Source organism: Lissotriton vulgaris, chromosome 1_1 (assembly GCF_964263255.1).
Source record: "Lissotriton vulgaris chromosome 1_1, aLisVul1.2, whole genome shotgun sequence".
NCBI classification, from domain to species: Eukaryota; Metazoa; Chordata; class Amphibia; order Caudata; family Salamandridae; genus Lissotriton; species Lissotriton vulgaris.
In genome coordinates, this window is record NC_141685.1 from 247,741,701 (window position 1) to 247,752,402 (window position 10,702).

The 10,702-nt window shown below is 46.8% G+C and overlaps 3 non-coding genes across 3 annotated transcripts; 2 read left to right on the top strand and 1 right to left on the bottom strand.

Moving 5' to 3' along the window:
* Window positions 1–3,592: 3,592 nt before the first annotated feature.
* On the bottom strand, window positions 3,593–3,678 carry TRNAY-GUA (transfer RNA tyrosine (anticodon GUA)). Its single transcript is given in 2 exon segments — window positions 3,593–3,628; window positions 3,642–3,678. It is a non-coding gene; the product is annotated as a tRNA-Tyr (tRNA).
* A 2,080-nt stretch (window positions 3,679–5,758) lies between these two features.
* On the top strand, window positions 5,759–5,830 carry TRNAE-UUC (transfer RNA glutamic acid (anticodon UUC)). The gene has a single exon. It is a non-coding gene; the product is annotated as a tRNA-Glu (tRNA).
* A 710-nt stretch (window positions 5,831–6,540) lies between these two features.
* TRNAQ-CUG (transfer RNA glutamine (anticodon CUG)) lies at window positions 6,541–6,612 on the top strand. Its single transcript has one exon. It is a non-coding gene; the product is annotated as a tRNA-Gln (tRNA).
* The last annotated feature ends 4,090 nt before the right edge of the window (window positions 6,613–10,702 follow it).

Genomic DNA, 10,702 nt, shown 5'->3' on the forward strand with positions numbered 1-10,702 from the left:
AATTCTTTCACTGGGAAGGAAACAAGCTTCCGGGGACCGGTTTCTGGCATTTCAGCCGTCTTCGGCCCGGCTTGCTTGAATCCTGATGGTGCAATGAGCAAGGGACTCACGTCTGAGTATACCCTTCCACGCTTATGGTGGACAAAATAATTAAACAACAGGGGGTGGTGATGGACAGAGTTTCTGAATTAAGCAGAATACTCTCACCCAGTCAAGAGATCAGGGCTTAATCCAACACCGTTTTTTAGCTCACTGCACCATCCCAGCTCAGAACCTGGCTATATGCAAATTAGTCTGGGTCTGGCCCATTGCATCATGGGAACAGGGCAAACCAAACTACCAAGCCAATTCTTTCACTGGGAAGGAAACAAGCTTCCGGGGACCGGTTTCTGGCATTTCAGCCGTCTTCGGCCCGGCTTGCTTGAATCCTGATGGTGCAATGAGCAAGGGACTCACGTCTGAGTATACCCTTCCACGCTTATGGTGGACAAAATAATTAAACAACAGGGGGTGGTGATGGACAGAGTTTCTGAATTAAGCAGAATACTCTCACCCAGTCAAGAGATCAGGGCTTAATCCAACACCGTTTTTTAGCTCACTGCACCATCCCAGCTCAGAACCTGGCTATATGCAAATTAGTCTGTCCCAGGCCCATTGCATCATGGGAACAGGGCAAACCAAACTACCAAGCCAATTCTTTCACTGGGAAGGAAACAAGCTTCCGGGGACCGGTTTCTGGCATTTCAGCCGTCTTCGGCCTGGCTTGCTTGAATCCTGATGGTGCAATGAGCAAGGGACTCACGTCTGAGTATACCCTTCCACGCTTATGGTGGACAAAATAATGAAACAACAGGGGGTGGTGATGGACAGAGTTTCTGAATTAAGCAGAATACTCTCACCCAGTCAAGAGATCAGGGCTTAATCCAACACCGTTTTTTAGCTCACTGCACCATCCCAGCTCAGAACCTGGCTAAATGCAAATTAGTCTGTCCCTGGCCCATTGCATCATGGGAACAGGGCAAACCAAACTACCAAGCCAATTCTTTCACTGGGAAGGAAACAAGCTTCCGGGGACCGGTTTCTGGCATTTCAGCCGTCTTCGGCCCGGCTTGCTTGAATCCTGATGGTGCAATGAGCAAGGGACTCACGTCTGAGTATACCCTTCCACGCTTATGGTGGACAAAATAATTAAACAACAGGGGGTGGTGATGGACAGAGTTTCTGAATTAAGCAGAATACTCTCACCCAGTCAAGAGATCAGGGCTTAATCCAACACCGTTTTTTAGCTCACTGCACCATCCCAGCTCAGAACCTGGCTATATGCAAATTAGTCTGTCCCTGGCCCATTGCATCATGGGAACAGGGCAAACCAAACTACCAAGCCAATTCTTTCACTGGGAAGGAAACAAGCTTCCGGGGACCGGTTTCTGGCATTTCAGCCGTCTTCGGCCAGACTTGCTTGAATCCTGATGGTGCAATGAGCAAGGGACTCACGTCCGAGTATACCCTTCCACGCTTATGGTGGACAAAATAATTAAACAACAGGGGGTGGTGATGGACAGAGTTTCTGAATTAAGCAGAATACTCTCACCCAGTCAAGAGATCAGGGCTTAATCCAACACCGTTTTTTAGCTCACTGCACCATCCCAGCTCAGAACCTGGCTATATGCAAATTAGTCTGTCCCTGGCCCATTGCATCATGGGAACAGGGCAAACCAAACTACCAAGCCAATTCTTTCACTGGGAAGGAAACAAGCTTCCGGGGACCGGTTTCTGGCATTTCAGCCGTCTTCGGCCCGGCTTGCTTGAATCCTGATGGCGCAATGAGCAAGGAACTCACGTCTGAGTATACCCTTCCACGCTTATGGTGGACAAAATAATTAAACAACAGGGGGTGGTGATGGACAGAGTTTCTGAATTAAGCAGAATACTCTCACCCAGTCAAGAGATCAGGGCTTAATCCAACACCGTTTTTTAGCTCACTGCACCATCCCAGCTCAGAACCTGGCTATATGCAAATTAGTCTGTCCCTGGCCCATTGCATCATGGGAACAGGGCAAACCAAACTACCAAGCCAATTCTTTCACTGGGAGGGTGGGTGGAGCCATGAAGCGTACACTGTTTTGTTTCCTGTGAAGGGGAATATACCGTATGTGTAATGACAGGGTCGAGGACGAGGGACGTAGAGGTAATGAAACACTTCTAATTTAAGGTATTAAAAAATGGGTTTCAATACAATAAAAAAAGAACAAATTAAATCTTCCCCAGTCAGCGGTGAGAGCGCCCACTCCTAACTACTAGACCACCAGGACGCACGCCTCGATTGCTTAACACATGCAATAAGACACATTGTCTGTTCAGCAAGATGGCATTGCTGCCTTAGTGATTAAATTAAAGTAGGTAAAAAAAATACAAATCATAGTAACAATCAGGCTAGTAAATAGGGTTTTACTTAAAATGCTGGGACCTACAGTCCCATTAAGTCCCAGAATGCAGTGTGAACACCCGACCTGGGTTTAGTGCTCATGCCTTGACCTGGGAAAATAAGGTTTCTGGTGGGGCGTGGCCGTCGGGGTCAGTGGTTCTTTTGCTTTCACAGTTCTAAGTTCTAAACCATTTCACTGAAAACGATGAAAAGTTTCACCTTCTTATAAAACAACTCCTCATTCAAAGCCCGATCCCTCATTACATAAATTTAGCGTGAACATATGCTGGTTAAAATGCCTTTGCCATGTAATTCTTTGATTTGTATTTAATATATGTTTATATAACTAATAAGCCTCAATTACTTCTTCAAGAGAGCAGTCAGTGGCTTAAAACGATAAGGCTGAAGTGCTGTCCAAAAGGTAAAACACTTCTGAATGTTTTAACTTGTAGGAGGTGTGGCAATAGATAAAAAGTCTCAGTGCTCTATAGTCTCAGTATCATATTAGAAATTGAATTTAAAATATTCAATCCTCATATTATTAAAATGTAAGACAAGTTTTAAAAAAAATAAAAATGATTTGTACACTCCCCGTCGGGGAAGGTCTCCCGCGTGACAGGCGGGGATACTGACCACTATACTAACGAGGAACCGATGAATCTCGACGTGCTGGGCCGCTCCTCATGTGGCCTCCAAGCCGCCTGTCCCCGATATGCTACCGGTTCGTGCCATTTATCAACTCCTTGACACCAACACAGGGGGCCACGGGCTCAACAAACACACACACACTCTCTCCCACCATACACACACAAACACACTCCTCCCTCACACCTCACAGCAACCCTCTCGCCTCCAGGCAGACGCTCTCAGCAGCATCCCCCGATGCCAGAGTCACCACAACCAGCTCCCAGGGCTGCTTCGGACGGGGCCCGGACTGGCTCTTCAGCCCAGGGGCCCCTGGCTCTGTCTGATGAGGGGGCATTGCAGCGGGGGCTGCACACAGGGAGGGGGGGCGGGAGACACCACCCCCCTCACCCCCGCCGGAGGAGAGAGCTGGGCTGTAAAGGTGAAAAGGGGAGGCAGGAAAAGCCCCGGCGTGTGAGGGTCCGAGAAAGAGGCGCTTTCCATTGTGAAGCAGAGGGAAAAAAAGTGAAGAGTTTGCAAAAATCCTTCGAGCCGGATTTGAACCAGCGACCTAAGGATGACAGTCACTCCACTACAGTCCTCCGCTCTACCAACTGAGCTATCGAAGGCTCAGCTGGGCAGGGACGACAGGGCGCTATATAGCTTCTGCTTATAAACACCGCATGCAGCTGCATACTCCATAGATACTTGACTTATAGGAGAAATGGGTGAGTCCTCACTGTATCTGGTTATATATTCCTAATTTTTTTTTGGGGGGGGGGGGGGAGATCCAAAAGTTAATAATGGTTATGTTATCTAAGATTATATATGAATAACGCTCAAACACCACAGGTTTTAGGGTATTTGATAAGAGTTATATTTCGTTTTTTTAAATTTATTTAGGGTGTTTCATGTTTAATTTTGGATACATTATTGCTGGGGATCATGGGTAACATTTGTTATGGTGTTTTTGGGGTTCATCTTTGAGGTTCCGATGTCTTTGTAACATCAAATACTTAAAAGTGTTTTTGTGGTTCGTGCTTTTTAAGTATTAAAAATGTGTTCACATATTCTGGGGTTCAACGTTACCTTATTAAACAATATAATGTCAAACTTAAGCAGGTGGTACATTTTATGTTTTGGCTCTGTAGTATTGGTAAAGGCGTAAAGGTAATTCAGTCACTGGAGGTTGCTATAGTCAGAGTTCCTGTCTGTGAAACCCCCCCCCCCAGACCCCAGGGGGCCCCAGGGGTTGGTTTTACTTAAAGTTCAGGGGCTGGTCCTTGTAATAGGATCTGTTTCAGCACCAGAAGGAGACAAGAGGGGTGTCCTCTCTGAGATCCTATATGCTGGTGTAACAAAGATGGTAATAGGAGGAGACTTGGTTGAAATGCGCAGCCTTTGTCAGCATTTGCCCCTCGGCAGCATCGTCTCAACGTCAGTGTCACCTCCTCTATAAAAGAGGCCTGCCAGGAATGCAGTCTGAAGGGTCAGAGGGCAATCAGAGGTTACAGGGCCAACGAGGGGTGTTTACTTCCGGGGCCTCCGTACTCTGGGCCCCCAAACTAGGGACCAGGACCCCCTTTTAACACCTGACTCTCAGAATAACAAGACAGAGCAGCCGAATGCTTACTGGGGACCCACATGAATTAAAGGAACACACGGGGGAAAGAAACTGCACCCGACCCTATCAGTGCACACTTTTTACATCCGGTGTAAACATAAATACAAATTTGATGTATAACTTGTTTACATTTTACATGAATAAATATGGAAACATTTGTACTTCAGAATGTTTACCCTGCCCTCCCATGCTTCAGACGTAGCTTATCCTACCCGATTTTAAAAAAAACTTTTACATTCTTGTCTTTTAAATTGAAGTGATGTCAGAAAGGGAAACACTGAAGAAAATGCCTACACATGTGTATTTATTGTGTTTAAACCTCATATGTTTACTTTTGTAAACACACACCGCAGAGGCTCCTCCCCCGCTCTCCCAGAATGCTGTGCGGGATTATTCGGTGTCTGCCCCCTGTCAAGGCTGCTGATGCCCCGTTGCTGCTCCAGGGCCCTGTGGCTGTGAGTGCTGTGGCGGTGCTGGCCCCTGGCGGTCACTCTGAGCATCTGAAGATACCTGGGAAGAAGCCAGGGTGACCTGAGTTGGTCCTCCCTCCTCTGTGTGAACCAATCGAGGGTCAGGACTGGGGTCGGTGCTGATAGTAGGGGGAGAGGGGTGTACCTGGAGCCCCCCTCCCCTCCCTTCCCATGGCAGCCTGGGGCCTGTGACGGGTACAGGGGGAGGGGTGTGACTTGGGCCCTCTGGACGGAGCCTGGAGCCTGTGACAGGTCCAAGGAAGCAGCTGGACGGTCACTGGAGAGGGGTCTGTGGAGCCCTCCACCCGGTGAGGAGACACAGGAGTGAAGGGGGTCCTAGGTAGAGGGGCGTGGCTTTGTCTGGCTCTAGGGGGGGCAGTAAGAGGCAATGCGGGGGCTGCTGCTGTCCTTAGCTCCTGGGCTCAGTGTCTGGAGAAGTTCCAGGGTTGTGAATGATGAGACATGAGCAGGTTTTGCACAAATCATGAGGAGGTATTTTACCCATTGGTGGTCAGACTCTGAGTAAGGGTGGCAGTGTGACTTAAGGAATACAAGTGGGAGTCTGACAGGACAGAACCTCTCACATAAACTGCGCTGTGGAGTGGAGAGACAGCCTCCCATATGGTCTAGCGGTTAGGATTCCTGGTTTTCACCCAGGTGGCCCGGGTTCGACTCCCGGTATGGGAAGTACACTTTTTTGCTATTGCAACGTTATAAAAGTATTTTATTCCTTCCAAACCAAAATGGCTCTGGAAGTCCTAATAACTCTCACTTGCGTCTCTTCCATTCTATTAGTCTAAAGCCCTTTGCGGTTTACACCGACCCCTCGGCTCCTGTCCCCCCCCCCAGCCCTTGCTGCGCAGCTGCTGTATTATTAAAGAACTGGAGTGAAAAAAGCCGCAGATCGATACTATGAAGGGTTATTCGATGTTTGCATTTTATCACACAACAAAGAGTACAGATTATATATAAATTGCGCGTGGCATAAAACGAAGGCACCCGTTTCCTGTGCTCTCACCGTGTGAAATGCTCGTTTCTTTCCTGCTCTGCCCGTGCTATGGGAGAGGCGCTTTTAGAGTCTGTGTTGTTACATTAATAACCCGCTGTGTTGATTTATAGGGGATGAGGATTTAGGAGTTCCTGTTTTCTCTCCTCTGTGGGGGCAGCTCCTGTGTGCGCCGTTTCTCCGAATTACACCAACACTTAAAGCACTGCCCCAAAGGACAGTTTGAAGCATCAATGTGTCACTTTCCATGTGTTGGTTAAATCAAAGTTTCGTGTATGGTGTTTTAAGGATTTAATTGTGAAATAGACTTCTTTAATTGGACGTTTAACACACTCTGTTGGCCACTAGAACGTCAACATTAGGCCGAAAAGTGACAAGACTATGACCATGTGGTTCCATGGTGTAATGGTTAGCACTCTGGACTCTGAATCCAGCGATCCGAGTTCAAATCTCGGTGGGACCTGAGGTACTTTTATTTTTCACTTCATTTGTTTTATATTATTGTAGGTATTGAGCAGGGCGCCATTTGTATTTGTTATTTGCTTCCAATTATTCTGGGTCTAGAGTAGTGGGGCATTTGTATCCCGAACATACCCCCTCCCTTCCTGTTTTCATTCTCCTCCTGGTCTCTGTGGACATCCATACATTCTCTTTAGGCGGTGCTGGGCAACACAGGTGTTTTATCATTCCTGTGCCTGTGTGGACACCTTTCTCCTGTGGCTGCACAACCGTAAAGCGCACAGTGTGGATCTGACTCAAGCACCCTTCACACTTTATAACTTACAAGGAGACACACAGACAGGACAGCAGTGCGTAAAAGAAAGGCTTTAATAAAGTGTTAACGGATAAAAAATAAAAATGCTTTTTGTTTTATTTCTGCACTTTATAGGTAACTACACAACATATGAAGGGTGATGATAACTCCACCAAAACTGTTGGTCAAAAAAGTGAAATATAATCTTTTCAACGCGTAAAGCGCTTTTATGGAAGTGGACTGAGTTTACGCTAACTGCAAAAAAAAGTGTAGCATTGGCATAGCCAATAGGTCTCACCTTTGGTACCTTATAAGTGTTTAGTTATCCAGCAGAATATCCTTGGTACAACAACATCAAGTGTTGCATGGCTAAACACATATAAAGTCCCAAAGGCGAAACCTATTGCCTATGCCAATGCTTGTTTTTGTACCTTACGGAATGATTGTAGGGCTGTATGACAGGAGTATTTGGAAATGAGGTGTGCAGGTACGATGAATGTGCGCTACGTGCTATTTTGAAACATAAAAGGAGCTGCTGTTTCGAGGGGTTTTGATAATACGCCCTTGTGAATTCCCATAGAAGCCCATGTTCTGGTGTGAACATGGGCTTCTATGGGAATTCTCTACGGCATATTATCAAGCCTATTATCGCCGCTTTTGCTGCAGTTTTCTGCCTCTAAAGCCGCAATAATTATAATGCCGTTCCTTGATAATATGCCCCCATGAGTGTATGGTGGCTGCCTGGGTTTCGTCTGTGTGTATAAAAAAGGGCACATGTTCGGAAGGGGTCTGTGTGCTAGATGCTTATGGAGAAGGCTGTAGTGTACTGTATGGATATAGCGCAGGCACAAGCCTTGTATGTATGAAAGGAAAAAGTGTGTAGGATCTGCACATGGAAGGGAATCGTATGACATGTTAAGGAGGCTGTGTGCTGCAGTGATATATGGAAAGGAACTTTATGCCCCACGCGTTTATGGAATGTAATAGTCTGCTGCATGTTTTATCGTAAAGTAGTGTGCAACATACATATATTGCAGTGGCTGCATGCAAATGCGTGCTTTAAAGGCAATGACGTCACGGGATAGTGAATAGCACTGTGTGCTACATATGTACTTTAAAAGCAGTAGTGTGCTGCTTCTGCAGGAAGTATTATGCTGCATGTGTCTACTCAAAGGTATTGTGTGCTTCCTTTGTACTTCAGAGGATGAACTGTACAGTATGTGTTCCTACCCCCTCCCCCCTAAAGTGGTACCATGGGCCATAATGAAAGCAAGAACTAAGCCTACCCCTCAAAACTGAATATATAGCATATTGGCGCCCTAACTGAAGTGTAGTGACCCCACACCTTGGACATCAGTGCCACTGTACTTACTGCAGTATTCATAGACTGTAATATAAGCAGAGCCTTTATACACAGGCCCACACACGTGCTCTAAATGTACTGGAAGAATGTTCGATGCGTACAGAGATAATCAAAATCATTGGAAATGCAATTGATGAATAGAAAAATAGTGTAAGTAAAATTAAAGCAGGCAACTGCTGTACAAGAAAAACACTTTCCAAATAATAACTGTGACAGCTTTGTTCCAAACATTCCGTCATCAAATATGGAGGGACTAGCAAAAAAAGGTGAACCGTTTATAGCGATGCATGAGAGGGAGAGATAGAGTAATTATCGGATGCGAGTGCTCGTTACCAGCAGAGCAGGGCAATGCAGAAAAGTATATTTGGTCACTCCAGGATGTCTTCTAATTCCCGTTTGGAAGTCTCAAAAGAGGCTGCAGCGTGGGCCCAAGAGCAGTAAAGTCGTAGGGGCTGGGGTAAGTCGCAGCAAAAATCACATACAGAAGGCTTGTGCATTTACACAAGTCTAGCATCACTTGGTGAACAATAGCTGGTGAGGCGTCTTCAGGGCTTCATAGATACATGAAGCATGCCTTATGCCTGCAATAAATGAGCAATTGAGAGCTGGAAAGGAATTTGCTTGACAAGCCCCACCCTTCAGCAGGCATTGTTGTGGGGTAGGGGGATGGGGAGAGAAAGTACTCTAGGAAAGCGTGAAGCATAGAAGAGTTGGCAATCTTGGGTTTGTTGAAAAGGGAAGGCGAAATACCTGGGAAGATAAATCAACAGTAGAGGGAAAGACAGGAGAGGATGGCAGCTGAGCTTTAGGAACAAGCCTGGGAGTTGGTTGCTTGCGCGTGCGTGCTAAAAGGAAATCCTACAAAAGCACGAAAGTGGTGCGCGCGCGCTCGCGGCGGCAAAAGTGAAATTGCCTGCAGCGTTCCGCGAGTGTAAGGAATGCCAGATGGCGCATGTGCGCGTAACCGCACGCTTTAGGCCACACAAAAAGCCTGTTGTCGCAGTTTTAAAGCCCACTTACTAAAAGTCTTGCCAAAGCAGAGCATGCACTGGCTCAGGCGTGACCTATAAAAGTGTAAGATGCGACTTAAGCGGTATTTTCACTGGAAAATGGCCCTGGGCCCCTGATTAATGGGTGAGACTTACCCATGACCAAAGAGAGACATTGTCTGGAGATGTCATGACTGACCGTACCCTAGTAACATATGGAGGATGCTACACACAGTGAACAGAGACTAGCTGACATAAAATCAACAAAGATGTGGCTGCACCCATTTTAGGAGTTCTGTGAATCAGGCCCTAAGTCCCTAGCAATGGAAGTACAGACAAGATATAAGGAGGCAGGGTAGGGATACACTGCGCTAGGCCCGGTGGTGAGGAGGGGGGTCCAGAGGTACACCCCTGAGCCTCCCTGAGGTCCCAGGGACCGATGGTGAAGTTGCATTGAGTGTGGTTGGCTCCTGGTGTGCCCTGGTGGGGTTGTGCTTGAAGGTGTGTGGCTGTCACTCACCGGATGTGATTGTGTCTTCAGTCTGTGAGACACATCAGAGAGAGAGAGAGTGAGCCCAGGGCTGTCGTTCAATAAGTGCATCTGAGCATAAGGTGAATATCACAGACTATTCAGTGGCATTGTGTTGGTAGGAGGTATAATGGTGAGAAAAGTAAATAATTAAAATCTGGGCTCGATGAAGGCCAGGAAAGGGGGAGTGAATTATTGAAGGAAGAGCAGAAAGAATGAGGAATGAAGGAAAGAAAGAAGGGACACACGAGCAATGAATAGCTGGAACACGAAGAAAAAAAGGTTTATGTTGTTTAAGCAACATTTTCTTTCCCAAGTTCCTAAACGTGTAATGTGTGACTTTTCAGTCAGCAAAACACCTATGTCGAAACCCAGGATCGAACCAGGGACCTTTAGATCTTCAGTCTAAGCTCACCCAACTGAGATATTTCAGCCACATAAGCTGAGCTGCTGTGAATGTTCTTAGTATAGTGAATACATCATGGAACAGCTTAAAGGACTCATCACCAGCTTCACGGGTTTCATCAGCAGGTTCACTGGTCTCATCCCAGGTTCACAGGTCTCATACACAGGTTCACAGGTCTCATACACAGGTTCATGGGTCTCATACTCAAGTTTACAGGTCTCATCCCAGGTTTACAGGTCTCATCCCAGGTTTACAGGTCTCATTGCCAGGTTCACAGGTCTCATCCCAGGTTCACAGGTCTCATACCCAGGTTTACAGGTCTCATCCCAGGTTCACAGGTCTCATCGACAGGTTCATGGGTCTCATACCCAGGTTTACAGGTCTCATCCCAGGTTCACAGGCCTCAGCTCAGGTTCATGGGTCTCATCGTCAGGTTCACTGGTCTCATCCCCAGGTTCACAGGTCTCATCCCCAGGTTCACAGGTCTCATCCCAGGTTCACAGGTCTCATCC